Source organism: Cnephaeus nilssonii (genome assembly GCF_951640355.1).
Source record: "Cnephaeus nilssonii genome assembly, chromosome: 14".
Lineage (NCBI taxonomy): Eukaryota > Metazoa > Chordata > Mammalia > Chiroptera > Vespertilionidae > Cnephaeus > Cnephaeus nilssonii.
The window spans coordinates 59,307,950-59,333,450 of NC_137085.1; the positions used below are offsets into that span (position 1 = coordinate 59,307,950).

Below are 25,501 nucleotides of genomic sequence, written 5' to 3' on the forward strand. Positions count from 1 at the left end.
CAATGCTATGAATTTCTGAAACAGATACAAGGCCATTCTCAGATTTCCATGGAATGTGGGCATTAGTGGAATATATTATCATGCTCAACCAGTAGTTTTAAAGTGGGAGAATTGCATATTTTAGACTTCTCAGCTATAAGGTATTTAACATTGTAGATTTATAGTAGCATATAAGTGCTCATTATAAAAGAGCAATGTTGTATGGATGTGGGCATTTTTGAAAAAATGAAATTTAGATTCTTCAACCTACATTACACAGAATCATATTTAAGAATTTATATGATTCTGGCCAGTAAGGCTGGGTTGGTTGAGCACCATAGCATGCACCTAAAGGTCGTGGGTTTGATTCCGGATCAAGGCACATACTTAGGTTGTGAGTTCAGTTCCCAGTTGGGGTGCCTATGAGAGGTAACCAATCCATGTTTCGCTCTCACATCGATGTTTCTCTAAAATCAATAAACATATTCTCGAGTGAAGATTAAAGAAAAAAATTTAAGAGCTGGAAGAGACATTATCTTCTAGACCATAGCGTAGAATACCATTCCCATAGCCTGATAGTCTGTAAACAAGAATTTCTGAGGAAAATTACTACAAACTACACCCTTTATCTGGGAGATGCACATGCTTAGTGGCATATTGAAGCCTCCAGGATTTTTCTAGTGATGAAGCCAGTTTGATTTTTATAACCTAAAATTTCTCAAACTTACTTGATTGTGTGTGTGTGCATTCAATAAATATTAACATCCTGTGGAACTTACATTTCCTAGACAGTGGTCGGCAAACTGCGGCTCGCGAGCCACATATGCGGCTCGAGCCGTGGTTTGCCGCTCTGTTGACTAATGAATTTGCCGACCACTGACCTAGACTCTCGATTCCAATAATTACAGGCTGTTGTTGTTCCTTGTGATTAAGCCCCTATCCCAGTGGTCGGCAAACTCATTAGTCAACAGAGCGGCAAACCAAGGCTCGCGAGCCGCAGTTTTCAGACCACTGGCCTAGAAGAATAAGCTTCGGGAAATAATTGTTAAATCTCTTCATTCTGGGGGAAACTGAAACCTAGGAAGATTTATTCACTCTGCAGGTCACACCGCTCCTTATAGTGCTGTGGACCATCTTTCCCAATTCCCATAGAACCACTTCTCTTTTTTTTTTGGTGATCTCATTGATCCATATGTGATGTGCAATTAACAGTGTTATAATAATCCTTTTTTATTTTTTTAAATCTTTATTGTTGAAAGTATTACATATGCCCCTCTTTACCCCCACCCAACCTTCCCTCCCTTCCGAGGTTCGACAGTCTGTTCCATGCTTTTATGTCTCTTGATCTGTTTTGTTCATCCGTTTATTTTGTTCATTAGATTCCACATATGAGTGAGATCATGTGATACTTACCTTTTCTCTGACTTGCTTATTCTTTTCCCCTAGTTCAGTGGTCATCAAACTGTGCCTCGTGAGCCGCGGTTTGCCGCTCTGTTGACTAATGAGTTTGCCGACCACTGACCTAGACTCTCGATTCCAATAATTACAGGCTGTTGTTGTTCCTTGTGATTAAGCCCCTAGTTCATATAAACCTCCCTTTCACAGATAAGTTTTTCACTCTAATAGAAGACTGGATTCAGGGATGAGCAACCCCATCTTAATTACATAGCCTTTGGCTTGATTCCACAGTGCTTAGTGCTAAGGATACTGGAGTCTCCATCATCTCCATTTTGGTTCTTTCCCTGATTTGCCCTCTTCCAACTACCACCTATATTCTGCATGTGACCATAGTTGTGGTATGACTACCTCTTTCATTGCTGAAATTAAGGATTCACACCTTGCATAACCCCTTTGTGAATTACTAGTACTTTATGCCTTCTTTATCCTCCTGTGCCTCTTTGTCATTTTGTTACTTACATGATGCTTCAAACTAAGGGAGAACAGGAGCAAACTAAGGCACATTAGACTTAAAAGGGTGTTTAGTGTGGACTCAGCAGCTATGCCCCTAAGAACTTTTATTTTGGGGGGAAAGAGGGTAAGGTTATATGTTAAAATGAATGAATGACCTGTAAAAATAATTAATGGGGGAGCATGAAAAAGAGAGAAGTGAACTGAGGCAGAAACTCTGTTCTATTCTAGGCTCTACCCCTAATTAGGTGTGTAAACTTGTTCAAGACACGTAACTTCTTTGGTCTTGGTTATCCCACCTATAAAACAAATAAATTGGACTAAATGCCCTCTGACTTCCCGTCTAGCTCTAACTTTCTATGAGCCTATGATCTGCGAGTGTTAATTAGCCATGACCTGATTACTATGGATAATCAAGATTTGGCTGCCCTTGTTCAAACTGACAGCATCCTGATGGAATGGTCTGGAAAAAGAAAGAAAAGTGGAATCTGTGTTCATGTTCTCACAGCCTTCCAAGCGACACATTTTGATATTTCACTTAATATTGTAAAACTAAAATCACCTCAATGTGTATGATAGACTATTTTAAGGCCTTTATTTTATAAGGCATCATCTTCTTCATTTTTCTAGTGTTCTGGCCTAGGGGACAAATATGGTACTTGAAAGAATATTGTTGTACTGGTGAAATCACATAGCAACAAAAACTGGCCTTGCAGAGAGTTCTTCGCAGACCTCGCCCATAATGCCAAATGCAATAAAGGACATGGACTCTTTCCATGGGGAAGATGTTGTAGAAAGATACAACCCTATTACAATGTATACATAATCATAATTCTATTTAAGTTAGTGACATCTTATACTGCATAGTAATTTTTTTGGGGGGGAAAAAAACTACACTGACAAATTAGTCAAGTAATCCTCCCTGGAGATTAAAACAAACACACAGGCCCTCTGGACCATGTCAGGGTTCTTGCAATTGGGGAAGTTCATCAAACCAGTTGGCTGGGGGACAGGTTTAGTATAGCAGTTGGATGCTCATTTCCGTAACCGAACTCATGCTAGATTCTGTAACATCCATCAAGGAGGTTCTTGGCTTATTCTCTGTCCAGATATTTCTTATCTTTGAAGTCCTAGGGTGACGTTCATCACCTCCTTTTTTTCCACGGGAGCTTCTTGCAAGTGCTTGTCCAAAGCCATCTAGTCTGTCACAGGGCAGGCCAGTGGTGAGAGGGTTGTGCTTGAAGGGACCTGGAATCACACAGAGTAAGGCTAGCATCTCACTTTAGCCTCCTTACTCCACATGTAGTTTTCCCAGTTTCTGGATGAAAGCAACTAATTAGGAGAGAGAGAGAGTCTCACATGAATAGGCACTTGTTTTCACAGAGAATGCTAAACTGGAATTGCTGGCCCACGCTGCTTTGTATCAGCAGATGCTTTAAGAATGCAGTGAAAACATCTTATAAAGTGAAAACCTATCATTTGTAAAGCTGCAAAGAGAGAGCTTTGTTTGCCCACACAGCATTTCTCAATGGAACCCCCGAGGCCATGAGTTTTTCAGGGCAAGTTTCAACTCTGCTGAGCGCACACTCATTGTGCTCAGGAGAAAAGGCCCAAAGAAGCAGGGCTCCTCTTGTGAATCCTGTAAAGACTGCTTGAGTTTAAGATCTCTGACTGTCTGTCTTTGAACTAAAGCCAAATTATAATTACCTGTGATCAAAAAGAGTGTAGACAAATTAAAATGGAATCCACATAATCTCGTCTTGACTTTGCAAGTGCCACCCTCACCTTCACTTGTTTAGTTATTTGCAACAGAGGAGCTTGCAGGTACTAGTAGCAACAATGGCACATCTGAGCTTTTGGATGAGGTTCTAGCCAACAGGAAAAAATGGTCTAAATTTAGATAAGAAGAATAGGTCTGGGTATCCAATCCAAATATAATCAAATTGAATGTATATGGCCTTTTTTAAGGGAAGAAATTTCACAAAGGTCGGATAATACTTACATTAAAACGTTCTTGATTGACAAACAAAAATAGGCTGTAGACTACATAGATTTGGATCTTTTTAATGCAACATTGACTATTCTTATGCATTTCAATACCACCTTTCCTTTTGAAATGTAAAGAAAAAATTTATTGAAAGTTTGAAAAGCAACTCCTAAAAGATTGGCTTTACCAGAAAACTGGCTCTGCAATGCATTGTGTCTGTCATGTTAAAACACGCATTAGATACCATTATAAAAGTCATAAACACTCCTCAACAATCTGAGCAGAGATAAAATTCCTATGGAATAATGTGGATGGCCTGCAAAGGATATGCTCTTTACGTTAAGCACCAATTAAAAAAAAAAAAAGGAGCACAAATGGATGAGTACGATCAGTTATGTACACTGATTTAAACATTTGGCACTCGGAATCAGAGCATTTTGTCCCATAGCATTAACAAATATTATAAAAGTGTGCAGTGTCAAAGGAATAGGGCCACTAGCATTCAAAAGCAGCTTTGTCAACGAGGCAATAGAAGACTCCACAGTATCTCTCTCTGTTGCCCATTAATATATTGGTAGCAACTTTGAAAAGAAAATGAAAAGGAGCTGTACCCCCTTTTATTATCTGCTTATCAAATCAAACAGAAAACAAACATCAGGTCCTTTATGCACTTCATTTGTACAAGAGAAGGACTAAGAACAGAAATGTGTGACAGAGATCCAAATTTAAGTGTAAGTAAGCGCCTCACACAGCTTTCCAGCGGTGCTTAGGCGGGGCCACTTCATAATCCCTGGCACCCAAGTTGCAGAATTCTTTGCCAGCTATTTTAGGAAATCATTAAGATAATTCAGTGATAAAGCAAGACTCTTCTCACCCAGAGGTGTACAGGCCTATATCACTCCATCGTGTACAAATAATCCCAGTAGATGCGGCACTCCATACGCCTAGGGCAGGGTGCACCAGGGTGGTCTCCAAGGATTTCAGTATACTGCCACCTCTCACATTTGTAGAGTAGCTGAGTGCCCAACATTGCATTCAAGTACTGCTTTATCCCTGCTACAACTTCATTAACAGCATACTCCTTATTACCTGCCTTTCCTTCCAGATTTCTTATCATTTGCATAATCCTCCAGAATGAAATCCACGTTCTTCTTGGCAGGAAGATAAAAGAGCTGTTTCTGTCAGGTAATTAAGTCCCAGCCATCAGCAAGCCATGGTTCTAGTTCTTCAGGAGTCTTTAACTTTAACTCTGTTCATGAATGTTTCCTCCTTATCAGCAGTCGGATCCACTCGAGCTCTTTTCTTGAGAGGAGGCTGAGGTGTCTCACAGGTACTGCCACCATCTCCATTTCCAGGTGGTTTTTGTTTGTCCTTGTTTTGTTTTCGCGTCAACATTTTTCTGTTGCAGACCAGATGCTTCTTTCCTGGGTAGCCCCTCTCAATCTTCCCCTCGCATATTGCTCCTGACTGGCTCTTAGAAGTTCTTGCTGTTTCTGCAGATTGGTGTCCACGTATTTGAGTACTCTGCAGTTGCAATTTAATTCACCAGTAGTTATACATGGATGCATTGGTATGTGCAAGTGGGTGAGGGGATACATTTTGTTTTTTTACCTGAAAGTGGTGTAGTGTGGGAGCCCCTTTCACATCCCGCGTGGTTCAGGGTTCGGGTTCTGGAGAAGGCCACACACAAATGAAAGAGACTAGAAAAATATTAATTTGGGAATATTGGGGGCCAGGCGGGAGCCCACCTCTAGTGGGAGGACTACCACCTTGCTTTGGCCTTGCCATCCCTTTTATTGAGACTATGGGATACACCCATAGCCCTTAGGCAGGTAATTCCAGTAACAGGCAGATTATCTTATCAGTAAGGATTTACATGATTATTTGGTGGGGAAGTTGCCTCAGTTACCATTGTCTCAATTAGATAGGGAGTGGTTGGCTCAGACCTTTCAGAGCTTCAAGGTTGACAAGCCTTCCACATCTTTCTATTAGTGAGACAATGATCGGTTTCCGGCAGTATAGACTTACTCAAAGTTTGGAGCCATAATTAATTGATAGACAGTATTCAACCTAGCAGCCTTTTCACAACCCACCATCAATTTCATAAAATGACTTAAGAGGAAGTCTCATGAGAGACTCTTCTCAATTGGCTACATAGATACTAGTTTAGGGCTTGTTGAACATGAAAAAAATATTTTGGGCAAATTTCTATCCCTCACTTAATTTGTAGTTTATTGGAAGAAATAAATTCCCATTATAATTGTCTCTCCCTTACAGTCTTAGCTCTTTATTCCTGTGCTTTGTACCTTTGTCTCTGTTCTCGCTTTCTCTTTTTTTAATTGCAAGAGGTCAGGAATTCTGTAGATATGTGGTGATTGGAGGGGCTCTGGTGCTCCAGAAAGCATGGCTAAGAATCCCTTGGGAACAGTTGTTTCCTCCTACACAGTAGGTCCTCCAGGAAGAATTTGGACCCAGGGCACATTAGCCTGGGGCACAGTTGAGTGCTATGCTTACTTGGATCAGATGGTTGGCCAATTCGGGGACATTTCTTAAGAATGGTGGCGCCTCAGGCAATGAATCCTCCTTCTGCCTTCTTTCAATTACTCCACTTAGAATTCATGCCTTTCCTCTTTCCTGAGGATAAATTTAAGGCCTAGCCAGGTGGTCTCTTGACCAAGTCTTTAAAATTCAAAGGGTATGAATAAAAGGACGCTTTTGTCTCAGAACTTGGAGTCCTGGGACAAACAGATCCATGATAATAACATTAAAAAACACATTTAAAGTTTATACTGGACAATCTTTTTGCCCCCCCTTTACTAAAAACATGTAGCCAATTCTTAGGCACAGTGTTGTAGCCCAGGTCCCTCAGAATTCTTAGCTATTGGCAGCGTGGTACCACTCTTGCATTGCACAGTGCCCACATTCCTCTGACATGTATGTGTGAGTGATTTATAGTTACACTTGCTACCACTTCCCCTACCCATAAAACCAAAGAGCAGAGAGAGTGACAGATTGATATCATGTTGTCTTTCATGAGCAGTTTCACATTTCACTGCTCTGTGCAAATTAATTTGGTTTATGAAGGGAGTAGAGAGTGATCTTGAAGAGAGAAGGAGGAACGGGGCACGGGAGAAGTTTACGCTGTTCCCTACTCTCAGCCACTCAAGGCAGACAATGAGTCTTGGCTTCCAGATGATTTTTCTGTATTCATTAATGCTTTACTTCCCTCTTTCCCTAAAGACTACTTACAGTTACTCAGCTTTCCTTGAATTGTGTTCTCCTCATTGGTGCCTGAGGGCTCTATTTCTTTGAATGTTTTCCACAGGCATCTGTTGTTTGTTTCTAACCTGGATCTGAGGACAGTTGGCTATAGAGTGTCTAGTTCTCAGCTCTCAGGCATCTCATGGATGATGTTGGCTAATCCACAATCATTCAGTCTTCTTCAATTCACATTGATTCAGGGTTGGTCAGGGGATCCTGAAGAATGAAATAGTGCTGAGAACTGTGGCCCAGAGAATGCTCAAGATAGGGAAGGCATAAGACTAGGGCAGTGGTCGGCAAACTAATTAGTCAACAGAGCGGCAAACTGACTTAGACTCTTTTTTTTTATTTTCTGACTTAGACTCTTGATTCCAATAATTACAGGCTGTTGTTTTTCCTTGTGATTAAGCCCCTATCCCAGTGGTCAGCAAACTCATTAGTCAACAGAGCGGCAAACCGTGACTTGCGAGCCGCATGTGGCTCGCGAGCCACAGTTTGCTGACCATGGACTAGGGAGATGTAGAAAATCTTTGAAAAATTCAGGCCACTAGGGTCTAGGACTAAAATCAAGATCCTCAGTTCAAGGGATGAAGCTTAAAGGTAGATGATTTTCTGGGACTTCCTTCTTTTGAACTGTTTTTGAAACAGATACAACTCCAGCTGGGACATCCTCTAAGTCAGAAGCTTTTAGAGGCCCGAATTTGAGCCAGACATTCACGGTGTCTCTTGCAGGAGAAATACTGGTGGAATTGTGGCAGTGGCCATATTTTCCGTGGTGACTACAGAGCTTAGCTCAAACATGAGGAGTCTCCAAAGTAAATGGAAATAGGCTCTTTATGTTCACTGAAAAGCTACCAGTTTACACAAAAGCCACTTACTAGTAGGTAGGCCCAAACCCCAGTTTCTGTTTAGTTCTTACTTTGGTATGTTTACTAACTATTATAGCTGATAGTTACGGTGCAAACTGAGTCTGGTTGCACATGAGCAGGATAAGTTAGCCCAACCCATCACTCCCATAATATGTACCAGTTGACTTGGGGGTGGGAGGGATTAACCCTTTGCACTCGCTTGCTTTTTTCTCGATTCCTTTATTCTAATGCTAACTGTGTCAAGTCACACTTGACATCCAAGTGGAAAAGGTTAACACTTAGTTTTTGATCAATTTTATTTAACAAACTTAAGTGAAGACAATCCCCCTTTCATCTACCTCTCAACTATAAAGTGAAAAGGGTAGCAGCAATAACAATTGCATTCTCTAAAATGATGCCTTTCCATGTGTTCATTTTTCAGAGTGAAGTACAAAAATATGTTCCTTTAAGCCTCCCTTGCTAAAAATAACAGCAAGAAAATTGACCTTTTTGCCTTTAAATGAGACTGAGGAATTTTCTCTATCTTAGGTCAAGGTTGAATTCTCATAACTGTCTATCGATACTATCTTCCCAATCATTATATGACAAGCATTATTTTAGAAACCATGAGCTTATACACAAGCTAGACACATTGAATTGTAATTTGTTTTAATATCCAAAACTAAAAATAAATTTGCAGTGGGCAAAACCCCAGATGTGTTTTGTCAGTCTCTTTTTCACTTAATGTCTAAAACTTTATGTTTTTAAGGAAAATGTTAACCATGTGTTTCTCATTTATTTACACTTAACTCATCAGTATGTTTAGTATGAGTTATTTGATGTCCAAGAAGCCTTTTTAACTATTTTATGTGCTTATTTTATACACCTATGAAATGGGAAGTTACTTATGCCAAGAAGGCAAACTGTCCAAAGCCTATTACCATCATTGTCAACAAATATTTATCCTTAAAATGTCAAGATTTGTTTAAAAATCTGAAGAAGAAATTTCTGAGAATTTCTAGACAAATCAACATAACTTAGAACTCTTTCCTGATATCATTGGTGGGTCACCTCACTGGAAGCAAGCATCTTTTCAAATGTGGTGGTCTCGGTCAGCTTGGGCGGCCATACCGAAAGTCTTCAGACTGGGTGGTTGAAACAACAGAATTTATTCCTCTCAGCTCTGGAGGCTGGGATGTCCAAGATCAAGGTATGGCAGGACTGGCCTCTGATGAGGACCTTTCCTGGCTTGCCGATAACTGTCTTCTTACTGTGTCCTTACAGCGTGGAGCTTACAGTGAAAGCTCTCTGGCATCTCTTCTTAGAAGGACACTAATCCTATTGGATCAGAGCCCACCACCTTTATGACCTCATTTAACCTTAAGTAACCTAGAAAGTTACCATCTACAAATAGAGTCACTTTGGGGGTTGGAGCTTCAACATTTCAATTGCGGCGGGGAGGAGGAGGCCACAAATATTCTGTTTTTACACAAATACTCAATCCGTAAACAGTAGTCAATGATTAGAAAGAAAGGAAGAAATATTTTCAGGCATATAATGAAGGAGTTTCATATCTGGTTATTTCACCAAGAAAATTGTTTTCTCAACTGCTGCCTCCTCACTTGTACCCTCTTAGCCTTCGTTGTTATAGAGCAATAGAAAACTGTTGAAAGGATTAATTTTACTCACGTTCATGTAGTGAAGATTTGTCTTTTCATTCAATACACTTTCCGAGTGGACACTGTGCCCTGGGCACTCTGGAAAGTCCTATGAATAGGAAGATGGGTAAAGTATACTTGTTGGGATGCTCAGGTTGGTAGGGAAATTGGACAGTGTAGTAGATGTTATTGAGGTCTCGCTCATTGTTGCCTTGGCCCATCTCAATTGACACACATGCAAATACAACCTGGAGGTGCAGTGAAGTTAATGTTTCCAAGGGGCCACACTGTAGTAACAGTGATGAGTAAATGAGTTCTCACGCCATCTGGTGTGATGATTCTGAGATATGCTCCACACAGTTCCTCAGAGATTTCAGGGCATTGCCCATAGCATCGGGCTACTCATTAACATACCCCTTATTCTATCTCTTCCCTTCCTTAATTCTCTTCATCTGTGCTTCCTGAGATCATCCACCAGATAAACCACTTGCACCCTTACTTTTGAGGACAAACATAAACTAAAACCCACAGAAAACCAGGACTTGCAGTGTAGTGATATGATCTGTAACAGAAGTATACACAGCAGGAATAGGCAGTATCAGAACACAGACCAGTTATTTCTTTGGTAGAGATTTGTGGGAGTCACAAATCTAGCTCAGAATCAACAAGTCAACATTCCCCCTTCAGTATAAGACTCTATCCCTAGAGTCTCGCGCAGGTCTGGCACAAAAGAGCTTACCTCTACTTTGTTGACTCGATGATCCTTCTTTGATAGAGAGAAAACTGAGGGGTTGTTCTAATGTCCAGTTCAGGGCTTGTCCCTCAAAACAACTTTAAAAGGATAAAGGGTTAGCTAGAAAAATTACGGGGATTAAGAAACGGGGTAGTGTGTACTAAGGCTGAGTTCTAAGCAATTATGGTACATTTGGGAAAACAATAGTCATTTAGATATTGTTGGATTGCAGAAGGTGAATGTTTGCTGGAAAAAACAAAGATGAAGGACAATAAATAGGTCAAACAGGAAGACATGGTTGACTGTGCTAAGGCACTTGGGGTCTTGCTGAGAAATGATGTTGATGGAGGTAGACATCATGGAAGAATTGTCATTGGGCACAATATCTGATCAGGAAGAAATTCTGGAAACAAAGTTCTAGGTTTTCTTTTCTGCAGTGAGGAAGGTGGATGGGGTTGTGCAAGACTGGAGATACCAGGATGGAGCCCAAATATGTGTAGGACAGTGAATTCACAGCATTGATGGTGAGATGTGTAGGTTGAGATAGAAAATACAATCAAGGACCATGTCCTGGCATGGGCAACTGGGTAGTGCCAATTCTTGAGACAGAGCAGGTATGAAGATAGAGCTGATAGATCTTGAAGTATTCATGGAGCCTCCAGGTGAGACTACCTGGCTTCTAGAGAAGATGATCTTGGTTGAAAATACAGGTCTGGAGAGGCAATAGCACATGGGAGATAATTTGAAGTCATGAGATTTAATGAAAAAAAAAATTAACCACTTAAACAGTGCTTACTGCATGCCATGAGTACTTATAAATATCAACTCAAACTATTAAATATATTTAATATTAATGACTTAACATTAATATTAAGTATTAAGTAGCTCTACTTAACTATTTACCAGTATAACTATACTTCAAGATTAAATTACTAAATATTAAGTCAGTATCTAATTCTACCTTATGAGGTAGATACTGTTATTCCACTTTGTAGGTGAAAAAACTTAGGCACAAGGAAGCTAAATAACTTTCTCAAAGTCACACAGCTAATGAGTAATGGAGCTGGGATCACCCAGTGTAGTGAAATGAGCAAGAAAAGACAAGTGTCATAACTCTAGAGCAGGGGTGGGGAACCTTTTACCTGCCAAGGGCCATGTGGATATTTATAGCATCATTCGAGGGCCACATAACGTTATCAACTTAAAAATTATCCTCCTATATTTGGTCAAACATTTAATTAATTCACCCCTAGTGCCTTGGCAGGGCCAGACCCAAGGATTTTGCAGCCTTATACAGCTCGAGGGCCAGATGTTCCCCACCCCTGCTCTAGGGAATGAAATAGGAATTTGAGATCAATTAAGACCAATAAAGAGTATCAAGATAGCTAAGAGAAAAACCAGGGAAAAGGTGGAATTTTAGGAGCTTGACAAGGAGAAGGCTTTACTTGGGTCAAATGCCACTGAGCGGTCAAGTTACAAGAAGGCTAAGAAATATTCATTGTTTTTCACATTTAAAAAAGTCACTAGTGATAGCAGTTTTAATGAAATGATGCAGGATAGTCTTTCAACTCAATTACTCTTCCTAGAGGAATCAATTCTAGAGAATGAGTTTGCTCTGACAAGTTTGTGCTGCAGATATCAAAGGAGGAAATTTAAAAGAGCCAAACTTTCAACCTACCCTGATACCAGAATGGGCAAGTCTTAAATAGCAATAATGCTAAAAAAAAAAAAAAGAAAGAAAGAAAGAAAGAAAGAAAGAAAGAAAGAAAGAAAGAAAGAAAGAAAGAAAGAAAATAATGAAGGAAGGAGGAAGGAAAAACTTGAGTGAAAAACACAGTAAAATATGAAAATTGAAGAAGATTCCCCCATAACGAATATTCTCAAAATTTAGATTTTGAAGACCCAATTTTTTTTTTTTGCGTTTGATGTTGCTCATATGTGAAGAAATAAAAGTGTTACATCAGACTCTGGAACTCAAACTATCAAGAATACAAAGAAGATTCATATTAAATCCCTTGCTGATGGATATTGGCAGCCTGCGAGAAACATGTGGGAGAAAGTTTTCAAGCTTAGAGTACAAGTGGAATGACTTTTGCACATATCATTTGTCAAGCATGTCCAAAGACAGTGGTGAAGGCTGAGGGGACTGTGGGAGTTGGATCGGTGTAGGCAGGCCTAATGAGGTGGAGACAATTCTTTCCTCAGTCATGTTTTAAGGAAAGTCAAAAGTGTTTGGATGTAAGTTGCTGTGGTCAAGTTTGTCTGTAAGGGACTTTTGCCGATACCTACAGTGAATTCATTAGTTGTCAATGATAATTGAATCAATTTGGAGTGTTTGCCTGGAAGAGACTCTCTCCTTTCATTCTGACTTGCCAGATTTTAAAAAAACGCAGCTTTACATCGGTCAGCTGAAATTGGTTTATGAATTGCTGGAAATCCCTAGGTGGATTTCCATCAATTCAAAACATCACAGACAATCCTGTATTTGCAGTGGGCTTTGAGTTATTCATGAAATCCTATTGAACATCTTTTTTGCATTAATTTAGTGATATTTCTCACTGACGTCAAGGTGATGAAAAATAACACTAAACCTTACTTGGCTGACTGTGGAGAACTTGGAACCCCACCAGGCGTGCTGCAGGCAATTTCTGGAAGGCAGGCAGCGGGACCGGCATGCCTCAGAGAGGAGGCGTAGAGAAGAACGAGTCTACAATTATGGGAATAAAATGCAAAAGTATGTGACTGCTGCCGGCAGTTTCTGAAAACTTATAAAAATTATGAAAAACATGCACCAATGGCACAGGCAAGCAGAAGGAAGTACACTTTAAAAAAGAAAAATCAGCACTTTACTGAATTACCAAAAACTTCTTTAGGGTTTACTATTTCCAGGAACTTTTTAAATGATTTTATCAATATTTTTTCATTTAATATTCCTTTTTTGAATATATATATATGTGTGTGTGTATATATATATATATATATATATATATATATATATATATATTTCAGAGAGGAAGGGAGAGGGAGAAAGAGAGCTAGAAACATCAACGCTGAGAGAGAACCATTGATCAGCTGCCTTCTGCACGCCCCACACTGGGGATCAAGCCTGCAACCCCGGCATATGCCCTGACCGGGCCATCCAACTGTGGCTCAGCCACTAAGCATTGTCGACCAGGCTCATTTAATATTCTTGACAACACGTATGAGGTAGGAATACTGTGATTACCTTCATTTTACAGACAGTGGCGGTATGGCACAGAGAGGTTAGGTAGCTTGCTGATGGTCACACAGCTGGTACTGAGCTGGGATTTAAACATAGGGAGTCTGTCTGGCTGAGAGTCCCTGCTTGTCGCTACGGTGCATGCTCCCTCTCATACAGGAAAGCAAAGGAAACAGCTTTTCCTTTCAAGAGTCTAAACCTGTTTTCTCTAATAACATTCAGAGTGACTTTCACACATGGTAGCTTCACCTTGATTGCGGTTTTACTGCATTGTGCCTTGTAAAACTGTTTCTTCACCATCCACGATGTCATAGCGGCACGGTTACAGGCAGCAGAGACATGGCGTTGATACTCCTGCAGAGTAGGGGCTGGGCCTTCCTTCCCTGTGCAGTTGAGAGCTTGACTGTAGCACATGTGGTAAGATTATAAATAGGAATACTTTCCCCTGCATAAACTGTGAACACAGACATTTATGGACCATTTATGGACTACATCGTTCCACCAGATTGCCTTCAGCGGGTCGGAAGCTTTAAGAAATGGTGAACAGCAGAAATTGAGATGGGAGAAATGTAAATAGCTTCTGCACAGCGTTTTTCTCTTGACACACACATTTTTTTCCGAGCACAATCACTACATTTGCATCAGTTCTATTGATTATTTTGAACAAGATTTGTGTTTCTGATGTAAAGACTCCTGGTTACTGGGTTTTTGTTTCACACACACATCTGGCCATCTGATGGGCACATGGCTTAGGAACTTGGTCTTCCCATGTTATTATGAAGTCTCTCTATCAATTTTTTTATCCATTGTGGTTCACCCAGGAGTCATGTGACTCATATGGAGGAGACTTACACTTTTCATGGTAGATGTTTCATTAAAATAGTCTATCTCCAGTCTAGATTTTTCTCCTCTGACTCTGGTATCCAGCTGTCTATTAAGTTCCATGTGGACTTCTAATTGATATCTCACATTTCAAATGTCTAAAATGATCACCCTTCTACCTGTAGCCTTCTCTAAATATACTTACTGCATTATAGGTGAACTCCATTCTTCAAGTTGCCAAAGCCTACAACCTCGGAGATTATCTTGACTTCTCTTTTTCTCACACCCATCAGCCAATGCAGCAAATGCTGCCTCTCCTTTTCGAATGTCCAAAGCCCACTCAATCCTGCCTCTGCCTCATACCACCTGTTTTGAGTCACCGTCTTCTCCAACGTTGATTATTGCAATAGTCTGCTAGTGGTCTCTGTGCTTCTTGTCCCTGTACAGCAGCCGAAGTGATCCAGTAAAAATATCCGTTGGCAAAACCCTATAGGAAGTCCCCCTTCAGAGTGAAGGTTGAGGTCCTTTGAATGACCTCTGTTACCTCCTCTCTGACTGCTTTCCCCCTTGATTCCCTGCCCCAGCCACTCTGGCTCACTGCTGGTCCGCATACAGCAGGCACACTTCTGCCTTGAGCCTCGGATTGGCTGTTTGCACTGACTGGAAAGTTTTTCTTCCAGATATCCCTATGAAAAATACCTTCAGTCTCTTAAATCTTACCTGAAATGTCACTTTCTCAATGAGGCGCACCTTGACCATCTTATTAAAAATAGGACCTTCCCCCCCACCTTTTTTCCCCCATGGCATTTGTCACCTAACAAATGGTAGAGTGTACCTATTATGTTTATCATGTAGTGTCTGTATCATCTGACTAGAAAGTAAATTCCTCGGGGGCAGGGATCCTTGCTTTGTTCACTGAAACCGCCTCTGTGTCTAGAAGAGAGCCTTAGTAGATACTCAATAACTACTTGCTGAGTAACTCAATGCAAGGGTGAATTTAAAAATGTGTACTACGTTGGACGTCTCCAATGAAACCATCCTTGGCTACACTGCTTCTGCATGTCCCCGTGGTGAGCCACACAAGTGTTCCAAATATGCACTAACTATACATTTTTCTTTAAAACTGGACTATTTAAAACATTACATTCTTTAAACTTTCATTTAATGTGTTTACTTACAACACAGTCCTAAAATAGCATCCACCATTTTAATTAAATCCATCATGAATGCATCATTATCGAAAACACAAAAGTAAACTCTTAGAGAAACATCTGGTGGGGAGGGCTGGATTTGCTATCACTGCATGAATTTCCTCAATTGTCTTTCCATTCTGAGAGTCAAAAAGGATCATTTGTCCCTTGATTAAAATAAAACAAAATAAAAAGAGCTATCACTGCTGTTCAGAAATGGAGAAGATGGGCAACAATTCTGGCTCACTCAATGATTCTTACTTTTTATTCCTTTTTAATCCTCACCTGAGGATATTTTTTCCATTATTATTATTATTATTTTTTTTTTTTGGAGAGATTGGTAGGGAGGGAGAGAGTGAGTAGAGGAAGAGACATCGATGTGAGAGAGACACATAGAGTGGTTGCCTCCTGAATGCTGGATTGAACCTGCAACCCAATGCCCTTGACCAGGATTCAAACCCGAGACCCTTCAGTGCATCAGCAGACACTCTAACCACTGAACAACACCGGCCAGGGCTCAGTGATTCTTATTAAAGAAGAGATTGGCTGCAAAATTCTTCTCCCTTGCCTAAGGAGATGTGCACTGGAAACAGAGGACCCAGGGTGAAGCCTTCTATTTTGATTTAAGATGTTGAGCAATAAACAGTCCTTGAAGCTACCAGTATCCAAGGACACAGATCTAGTGTTTTCCACCTTGTTTGAATGTTCCGTTTAGGCAACACATGGCAGCTGGACTCAATCCTGTCGTTAGGAGCATCCCTAAAGGAAAGTGCCCAGTCATTATTCATGATGCGACGGGTATGCTCAGAGAGGTGGGCCAGCCAGTTTCAGTCTGAGATCACCTTTAATGGGGGGCGAGGCAGAAAACAAAGATAAACATAGAAACAGCGTGGCCAAGTGTTAGCATCCCGAAAGGCAGGTGGGGCAATTTTATCTTTCTCTGCTCAGCAGTTGGGATTAGCGGGATTCAGAAAGCCGCAGAAAGTAATTGCTCATCAAGCCCTCTGGGCCCATGTGCCTTTATTTCACATTGCAGTTGATTTGAAGGCATCGCTATGCACAAGTTGTTTGGAATCCCTGTTTCTTAACTAAGAGAGTAAATAGTGAAAGCACATCACGTTGACCTTACCTTGGTTTTGAAATTTACAGCTTTGAATGTAGTAAATATATTTGTTACTTATGAGGGCCAGTATACAGGGGTTGAGGGCATGGCCTCTGGTGCCTGACTGGCCACATCACCTAAACTGGCCGTGTGACTTCGAACAAGTTACTTCTCTATAGTTTCCTCACCTGTAAAGTAGGAATTTTCACTGCCCCTACTTCATGCATTTGTGAGAATGACAGGAGTTAATATATACAAAGGGGTCAGCACAGCCTCAGGGAAGCAGTTGCTATTATTCCAGTGGACAATCATTGTCATCACAACGCTCTTACTTTTGATGTAGGCTAGACATCATTTTTACCTAAGTCTTAGTTCTTGCCTTTCTAGGTAATTTTAACAGAAGATGGTTTTCTTTCCTCAGCATGATATGTTACAGATACAGTGGAGTGCTGCTTCCTACTTCTTTAAATAACTGTTCAGCTTCCCACAGAGTTAGGCCTGGCTGCCGAGTTGGGAGACTGCGCAGTGATAGGGCTGCCCGGTGTGGAGCTCAGAGCGTGTGTGTGTGTGTGTGTGTGTGTGTGTGTGTGTGTGTGTGTAGGTGGAGCTCAGAGCGTGTGTGTGTGTGTGTGTGTGTGTGTGTGTGTGTGTATGTGTGTGTGTGTAGAGGGCTGGCTTCACTCTCGCCTTCTTCCAGCACTGCTTGATTACTCATCCTAAACCATTATACAGTAGTTGGTTTCTTTAACCATGGGAGGTCAAAACATGATTTTAATGAAAAAAATCTATGAAACAGAAACAGACCAATTGTCTGTGGGTTCATTACTGTATACATCATTTTTGCCCATGTATTTGTTAGTGATAGCTATGTATGCAGCCCACAACTTGGTAGCTTAAAACAACAAATGTTCATGACCCTACAGAAGTAACTTGTTCAAAGTCACACAGCCAGTTAGGTGATGGGGCCAGTCAGGCACCAGAGGCCATGCTCTCAACCCCTGTATACTGGCCCTCATAAGTAACAAATATATTTACTACCTTCTCTGAGGGCCAAGAATCTACTAGTAGCTGGGTGACTCTCAATCAGATGGTCTCTGTGGTTGCAGCCATGATGCAGGCTGGGGCTGTAGTCATCTGAAACCTTGACTGGCTGAAGGATCTCCCTTCAGGTTCACTCACGTGACTGTTGGCAGGAGATCGTGGTTGCTCAGCACGTGGGCCTCTCCCTAGGACTGCTCACACCAAGCCAGCTGGCTTGCCCCAGGTGGCGTTATCCAGAGAGTATGCAAGAGAGCCCAGGATGGAAGCCACCACGTCTTACAATCTAACCTGAGAAACGACACAGCAGTTTTGCTCAATTCTAGTGATCCTATAGCAATCCTGGCACAGCATGTCAGCGGACTACAGGAGGGGACCAGAGGCAGGGGTCATTGGGGGCCATTGTGGAGACTGCCTGCCACAGCCACATTTAACTTTTTGAGAGGCATTTAGATCTCCTTTTCCATGAAGGAGGCTATAGCCAGAGAATAGTCTGCATTAAAAATAAAATGGCAAAGGTTATATCTAATCCAGGTATTCTCCATTGGACGTTATAATCTTGTCTGTATATGCACGACATTATGTACACACACACACACACATTAGAAATGCAGATTAGCCCTGCCCAGACTTATTGACTCAGAATCTACATTTTTAACCAAAGCCCCAGATAATTTATATGCACATTACATTTGAGTAACATGTCATACCCGTATAAGATATATATACTGTGTGTGTGTGTATGTGTATGTGTGTGTATGTATATATATATATATATATATATATATATATATATATATAAACTTTTTCAATCATAAAACCTAATATATCCTAAAAATTAGTAATGTAATGGAGCTAACAAAATTATCTATTAAATCAGTTTTTGATACTAGTGCTCTCTGTTTTCTCTCTCCTCCACTCAACCTTGATTTCTTTCTCACACACACTGAACACAGAAATACAGTCTGGCCCTCCAGAACGTGGAGTCAACCAAAGCTTTTCTTCCTCCCCTCACAAGAAAATAGGTGGAGTACTGCAATGACATTTCAAACAACCATGTTTTGAGATAAGGCTTGTTTTTATTGATGGCAGATGGGAACAGACTTCCAGCGAATACAGTTGGCTCTAGGAAAAAGAAATAGTTTTGAAAATCATCAACTTGTATTTGCAAAATGTCATCAGACTTTCTTTTCCCCTCGCCTAAAACAAATGCAGACAATGCTACATAAAGAGCAAGCCTGTGTATAAAACTCAGCCATGTGTTTGAAATGATTCCATTGTTACAAGACAGCTTGAAGTATTATGACATTTGTGCAGACAAAAAACTCAAACTAATTTGTTTTTGTGGTATTAATGAATTTCTGTTTGTCTTGTTGCCATTGGTGTTAATACCCACCCACTAGTAAATTACAGGGTCAGTCCTTAAAAGGGGAAACCTTGAAGTAAGAGTGATTATGCAGCCCGAAGCTTGTTTAAAAAAATCATTAAGATGTATTTTTCTCAGATTATAAAAGCAATACAAACTCATTATGAACATTTGAGAAATACCAAAAGCTATAAGAAAAATAAATTTTTTTTTGAAATCCCACTGAAAGATAACTACTAGAAAGGAGATAACTTCTGTCCTTATTCCCTACAGTCTTTTCCTATAGAATGCTACATATATCATATGGATGACATATATACAGTATATACACGTATCATACAAGAAGGAAATGAATGTATAAGACTCCTGCTATGGGACAGGGGGGACTAAAAGGATAATATATTTTTACCTCTAATACTGTGGTGAGTTGTGAGTGACCATTTTTTGCTATCTGCATGCTTCCAGACTACCTCTGCATACAATGTTTGCAACCACCACCACTCTAAGAATTCTTTAGAACATTTTTATCACCTCAAAAAGAAATCTCATACCAACTAACAGTCATTCTCTATTTTCTCAACTTCCCAGTTCAAAGTAGCCAGTAACTTACTTTCTGTCTATATGGTTTTGCCTATCCTGGCCATTTCATTTGAATAGAATGGTATCTATAATAATAAAAGCATAATATGTTAATTAGACTGGACAGCTGAACGACTTTCCAGATGACCTTCTGGATAAAGCCATGGTGACGGGGGCCGAGGCAAGAGGCTGTTAGGGGCAATCAGGCAGGCAGGCGAGCAGTTAGGGGCGATCAGCAGCCAGGCAAATGGTTAGGGGCAATCAAGCAGGCAGGCAAGTGGTTAGGGGCGATCAGGCAGGCAGACAGAGTGGTTAGGGGCGATCAAACAGGCAGGCAGGCGAGTGGTTGGAGCCAGCGGTCCCAGATTGCGAGAGGGTGCAGACCAGGCTGAGGGACCACTGTCCCTCCCATGCACGAACTTTGTGCACCTAGCCTCTAGTATATGATAAGTGGTCTTTTGTATCAGGTTCCTTCAATTAGCGTAATGCTTTCAAGGTTCATCCATGTTGAGCCAAGAATCAATACTTCATTCTTTTTTTTTTTTTTTGCAAGAATAGTATGCTGTTATATGGATATACCACATTTCATATATCCATTCATGAGTTTGTGGACATATGGGTTATTTCCATTTTTTGGCTATATAAATAATAATGCTATGAACATTAATTTACAAGTTTTGGTATGGACATACATTTTTAATTCTTTTTTGTGTATTCCTACAAGTATAATTACTATGACATATTATACTCTATCTTTAAAGGAACTCCCTGTTGCCTGACCAGTGTGGCTCAGTGGTTGAGCATTGATCTATGAACCAGGAGGTCACAGTCTGATTCTGGGTCAGAACACATGCTGGGGTTGTGGCTAGATCCCCACAGGCAGCCAATCAATGACTCTCTCCCATCATTGAAGTTTCTATCTCTCCCTCTCCTTCCTCTGTGAAATCAATAAAAAATATTTAAAAAAACAAAATTAAAAAAATAAAGGGACTCACTGTTAAACTTCATTTTTAACTTTTTAAGAAACTGCCAAATTGTTTTCCAAAGTGATTGAACAATTTTGCATTCTTACCAGTGGTATAGGAAGCTTCCTGTTTCTCTTCATTCTTGTCAAGATTTGTTATTGTCTGTCTTTTTTATTTTAGCCATTCTATTGGGTGTGATGTTGTATCCTATTGTGGTTTTGATTTGCATTTTCCTAATGACTAATAATGACTAACATCTTTTCATGTGCTTATTGGCCATTTGTATACTTTCTTTGGAAAAATATTGATTCAAATCTTCTGCTGAATTTATCTTTTTATTGTTGAGTTGTACTAGTTCTTCATACTCTTTTTTGGATACTAGACCCTTATAAGATATATGATTTGAAAATATTTTCTTGTATTCTGTAGGGTCTTTTTATTTTGATAGTGTCCTTTGCACATTTTTAATTTTGATAAAGTCAAATTGCATTTGCCTGATATCTGTGATATAGCATATGGATGGCATACATACATATGCATATAAAATTAGGACCTTTCAGAAAAGTACTTATTTGAATTGAATTTCTGAGTGGTCAGAAGTTATTTCAGAGGAAAAAGTAGAAAGCCATTATAAGGCAAGGCATACTGGAATCCTTTGTAATGCAAAAGCAATTCAGTAAGTTAAAACATTTCCAAATGATTAAAAAAAATAGCTTTCTGAACTTCTCTCTATCTATTGTCTCCTTTGAATATGTAAATACTAATTCTTAGTGTCCAATGCCAAAAACACTGTTGAACTCCAGATAGGAAATAGGACTTCCTTCTTTCTTATGTATCTGTTGGAGGGACTCATTATCCAGTTTGGTATTACTTGGAGAGAAAAATGTTTCTAATTCTCAGAGTAAGCTCTATCTCTTGTTTTTTTTTTTTAAAAAAAAATCAAATGAAAGTGCAATTTATTTATTATTTCTTTGGTTGCTCATGCATTTGGTGTCATATCTAATAAATCCTTGCCTAATCCAAGGTCATGAAGATTTAAACTATGTTTTCTTCTAAGAGTTTTATAGTTAAGTTTTTTGATCCATTTGAGTTAAATATTCTATATGATAAGGCAGGGTTCCAAGTTCATACTTTTGCTTCTGGATATCCAGTTTTCCCAATATCATTTGTTGAAAAGACTGTTCTGAACCCATTTAATTGTCTTGACACCTTTGTTGAAAATTCATTGTTCATACATGTAATGGCTTTTCTATATTGAATCTTTTCTCCACTCTGTTGCCCGTGGTTATTCTAAATTGTAGATATGATCGTGTGTTTCTACTACTGAAATGTTTTCAATGGCTTCCACAGGTCATAAGAAAAAGACCAAATCTGGCTGTGTGCAGTGTGCTAGAGAGAGTATGGGCTGTGGAACAGGCGTAGTTAGTTTTGAATCTCGCTCAACCTTTTATGAAAAGTTAGACCTAGGACATATTCCTAAACTGCAGTTAGAGTGTAAAACTCACTCTGGCAGGGACCTTGCCTGAACTGCTCACCACCAAAGTCTAGCCTGATCACAGAGCCCAATACATTGCCCACATGCAGAAAATATTCATTGAGCAGTGAATGAATCTCAGTTTCCTCATCTTTAGAATCAAGATTATTATAACTATTTCATAAGGTCCTGATCAATGTTAAATTACATTGTTCAGCCATTATTGTAGGTATTCCATAAACACTTGGGGAGTGAAATAAGCTGATGTCACTTTGAGCCTTGGGTGACAGAAACTATTTAATTTTGAGCTATTATTATAATACTAGAGCCCAGTTGCATGAATTCGTGCATGGGTGGGGTCCCTCGGCCTAGCTGGCAATAGAGGTCGATCAGGGCTGGCTGGCCGGGGGGAAGGGGCCACGGGAGGTTGGCCTGCTGCAGGAGGTTGGCTGTAGGAGTGCACTGACCACCAGGGGGCAGGTCCTGCATTGTGCGTCTGCCCCCTAGTGACCAGTGCTCATCATAGCAACTGTTTGACTGATTGTTTGGTCGATGGGTCGTAATGGTTGCTTAGGCTTTTATATATACTGGTATAGATTTTAGAAAGTGTAAAGCAAAGGCAGTTTGTCAGAATAACATAGGGATGGAAGATGAGTGGATGAACTAATTATTTGGGTAAATTGAATATTAATTAGTTATCTCCGAATCTTCAAAAAATGTATCTATGGCGATGCCTCTGGGTGCAAAAACGGCGTGTTGAAAACCCAGATTGCAACAAATAGTTGCAGTGTGAGAAGATGGAGGGAGTTTCCTACACAAGCAATTTCAGTTTATCAGCAGCAGCACGCATGATCGCAGTGTGGCTTTTGCCAACCTGGGTGGGGATGGAGGAGTGACAAGGGAGATCTTCTAAACTGTGTGTCCACCCAAAGGCAGTGCAGCCAGCAGGACGGCCTTTCTGGGTTGTAAAGGCAGCATTTCGGTGCATAACCATCACCGTGAAGGATGTGTGATGCCTGACACAGGGATAGCGGTTTTGTGCCAGGCAGGTGGGTTAGTGGGAAAGTGTGTGGAGGCAACCAGTCCATTTAGGCCTGGAGAGAAGCCTATGCTGCTAGTAGGAAGAAAGCGGGTGATAAAACCATTTGCCTGGATAATATGAGGAAATCACTGTGACTCCCTATCTAGGCCACCAGGCAGTCTGTGTACAAAATTATTTATTTTTAAAAAGGAGGGAGCTATATTTTTCATATATTACAATAAAAACATAGAGATAATCTATAAAAGTTTTTATAAATACATCAGGATTATAAGTATGTCTCCTTATTGTTTTTTTCCAAATTATGTGCAGAAATTTTTTATTTTAATAATGCATTATTTTACTAGTGGTATAGTCTGTTTTATATCTATATCTGGGGAAGAATAAACTCTGGTCAGCCTAGCATAGTATTATGATTAAAGGAGACAGAGGCTCAGCGGCTAAATGTATTTTTTTAAAATGCAGTTATTAATGGTTCTAAACTTTGAAATCCTAAAAGCCTCTGGTAGAAATGTTTCCTGGAAGTTCATGTCATCACAGGAGTGAGGTTCATAATCATAGACTGATAGGGGTGGAGGAGAATTCAGGAGCATTTTTGCACTACACCCATTTTACAGATGAAAAGGTTGCAGTCCAAAAGAGAATAAGGGTTTATCCCAGGTCACATAGTTTTCTGGGGCAGGGCTGGGACTGGACAAAAGTTACCCAAAAGAACTGAAGACACCCACAGAGACCTTCTCTCCTTACCTCATGTCTTTCCTCCTCATATTTTCAATTCCATCCCTTTTCTGAAGGCATTTGCCTTTTGTTTGTATCAATTCATAGTTGAGGGCTGTGCCCATAAGCAAGAATACATAAGGTTGGATACATTTTTTTAAACTTCTATATTTTTATTAAGTTAATCATATTTACAGTAAAACAACAGAATAGCAAATGCATCATAAGCAGAAGAGCATCTGTCCTCCTTATAGCACCAACTTTTTACAAGAGAGGGTGGATGGCTCTGAGTTCCTTTTCAACCCTGAGATTCTGAAATCCTGAGTCAGAACAGGAAAATGGCATCAAGTACGGGATGGTATCAGGAACTAATTTGGGGTTTATAAACCTTTCCTGTTACCCCAGGAAACAAAGAGGAACTTGACATTTATCTATGGAGGTACTTCCAGGAACTGTCTCTTGTCTACACTCATTACTCTGAGTGACCCCTTTGCAGGCCCGCTGTGGCTACCTTAGGTCCCATGCACTGGGCCTTTGACAAGGCAGTGTGGCCCTGAACTTAAGATTCAGCACCCTCATCCCACTGCAGGACACTGGCTCAGAGAGGAGTGTAGGGCCCCACCTCCCGTGGAACCTGCAGCCTCCTGCTAACTCCTTGCCATCACAGTAATCTCCAAGCTCCCATCTCTCCTTGCTTGACAGGCCTCCTGCCTCCTCAGGCATATCTTGACTTTGTGTTGCCTCTGGGAGAGCAGGAAGCACGATGGCCGCAGGGAAGCTATTGCTTTCTGAAATGGAGAAAAGAGGTTTTCAAAGAGGACAAACAGAAAGTAATATTTAATAAGTGCTGCTACTGCATTCTCTTATTCTGTGGCTTTTATTCCTTAACCCTTTTAACCAGTTGTCCTGCTGGTGTTTCTTATGAAAGCCTAACCAATTCTATACGTAGTTACATTTGTCATGCCCTACTGGGTGGAGTCAGGCTGACAGGGGCTGGAATAGAATGTTCATTCAGTGGTCCAGTAAGGGTCCAGACTTTATTAGACCTCTAATTGCATGTTTGTGTTTTTTTTCTATTTCTCAATTTATGTTTACAGAGAGAAGCTAGCAATTTTTAAAATGACATTGCTTAGGTGACCATTTTAGATCATCAGGAAAATACATTATTAAAGTATTTAGAGCCCAGCTGATTGGCTCAGTGGTTGAGTGTTGACCCATGAACCAGGAGGAGGTCATGGTTCGATTCCCAATCAGGGCACATGCCTGGGTTGTGGGCTCGATTCCCAGTAGGGGGCATGTAGGAGGCAGCCAAAAGATGATTCTCATCATTGATGTTTCTATCTCTCTTTCTCTCTCCCTTTCTCTCTCTGAAATCAATAAGAACATACTTTTAAAAAAAGTATTTAAGGAAAATGAGGAATACAAACTACGAAATAAGATATGAAAACCAGCATTACCACCGGACACATAGGGAACATCCCCCGCCCCCCCCCCCCCCCAATAGACAGTGATCTCCTCCAACTCCCTTAGGCACAACAAATGATCAGGTTCTCTACCACAACCTCAGAACATGAGCAGGGATAGCACAAACAAGGGCAGTCCCCTTATGGTTGGG

At 40.4% G+C, this 25,501-nt stretch overlaps 1 protein-coding gene and 1 pseudogene across 4 annotated transcripts in view; one reads left to right on the plus strand and one right to left on the minus strand.

The window, feature by feature from the left end:
- ADAMTSL1 (ADAMTS like 1) overlaps positions 1-25,501 on the plus strand; it is an 879,784-nt gene that overhangs the window by 175,292 nt on the left and 678,991 nt on the right. The gene's annotated exons all lie outside the window — the stretch shown is intronic.
- LOC307111092 (mortality factor 4-like protein 1) lies at positions 940-5,442 on the minus strand (annotated as a pseudogene). Its single transcript has one exon. The product of its transcript is annotated as a mortality factor 4-like protein 1 (transcript).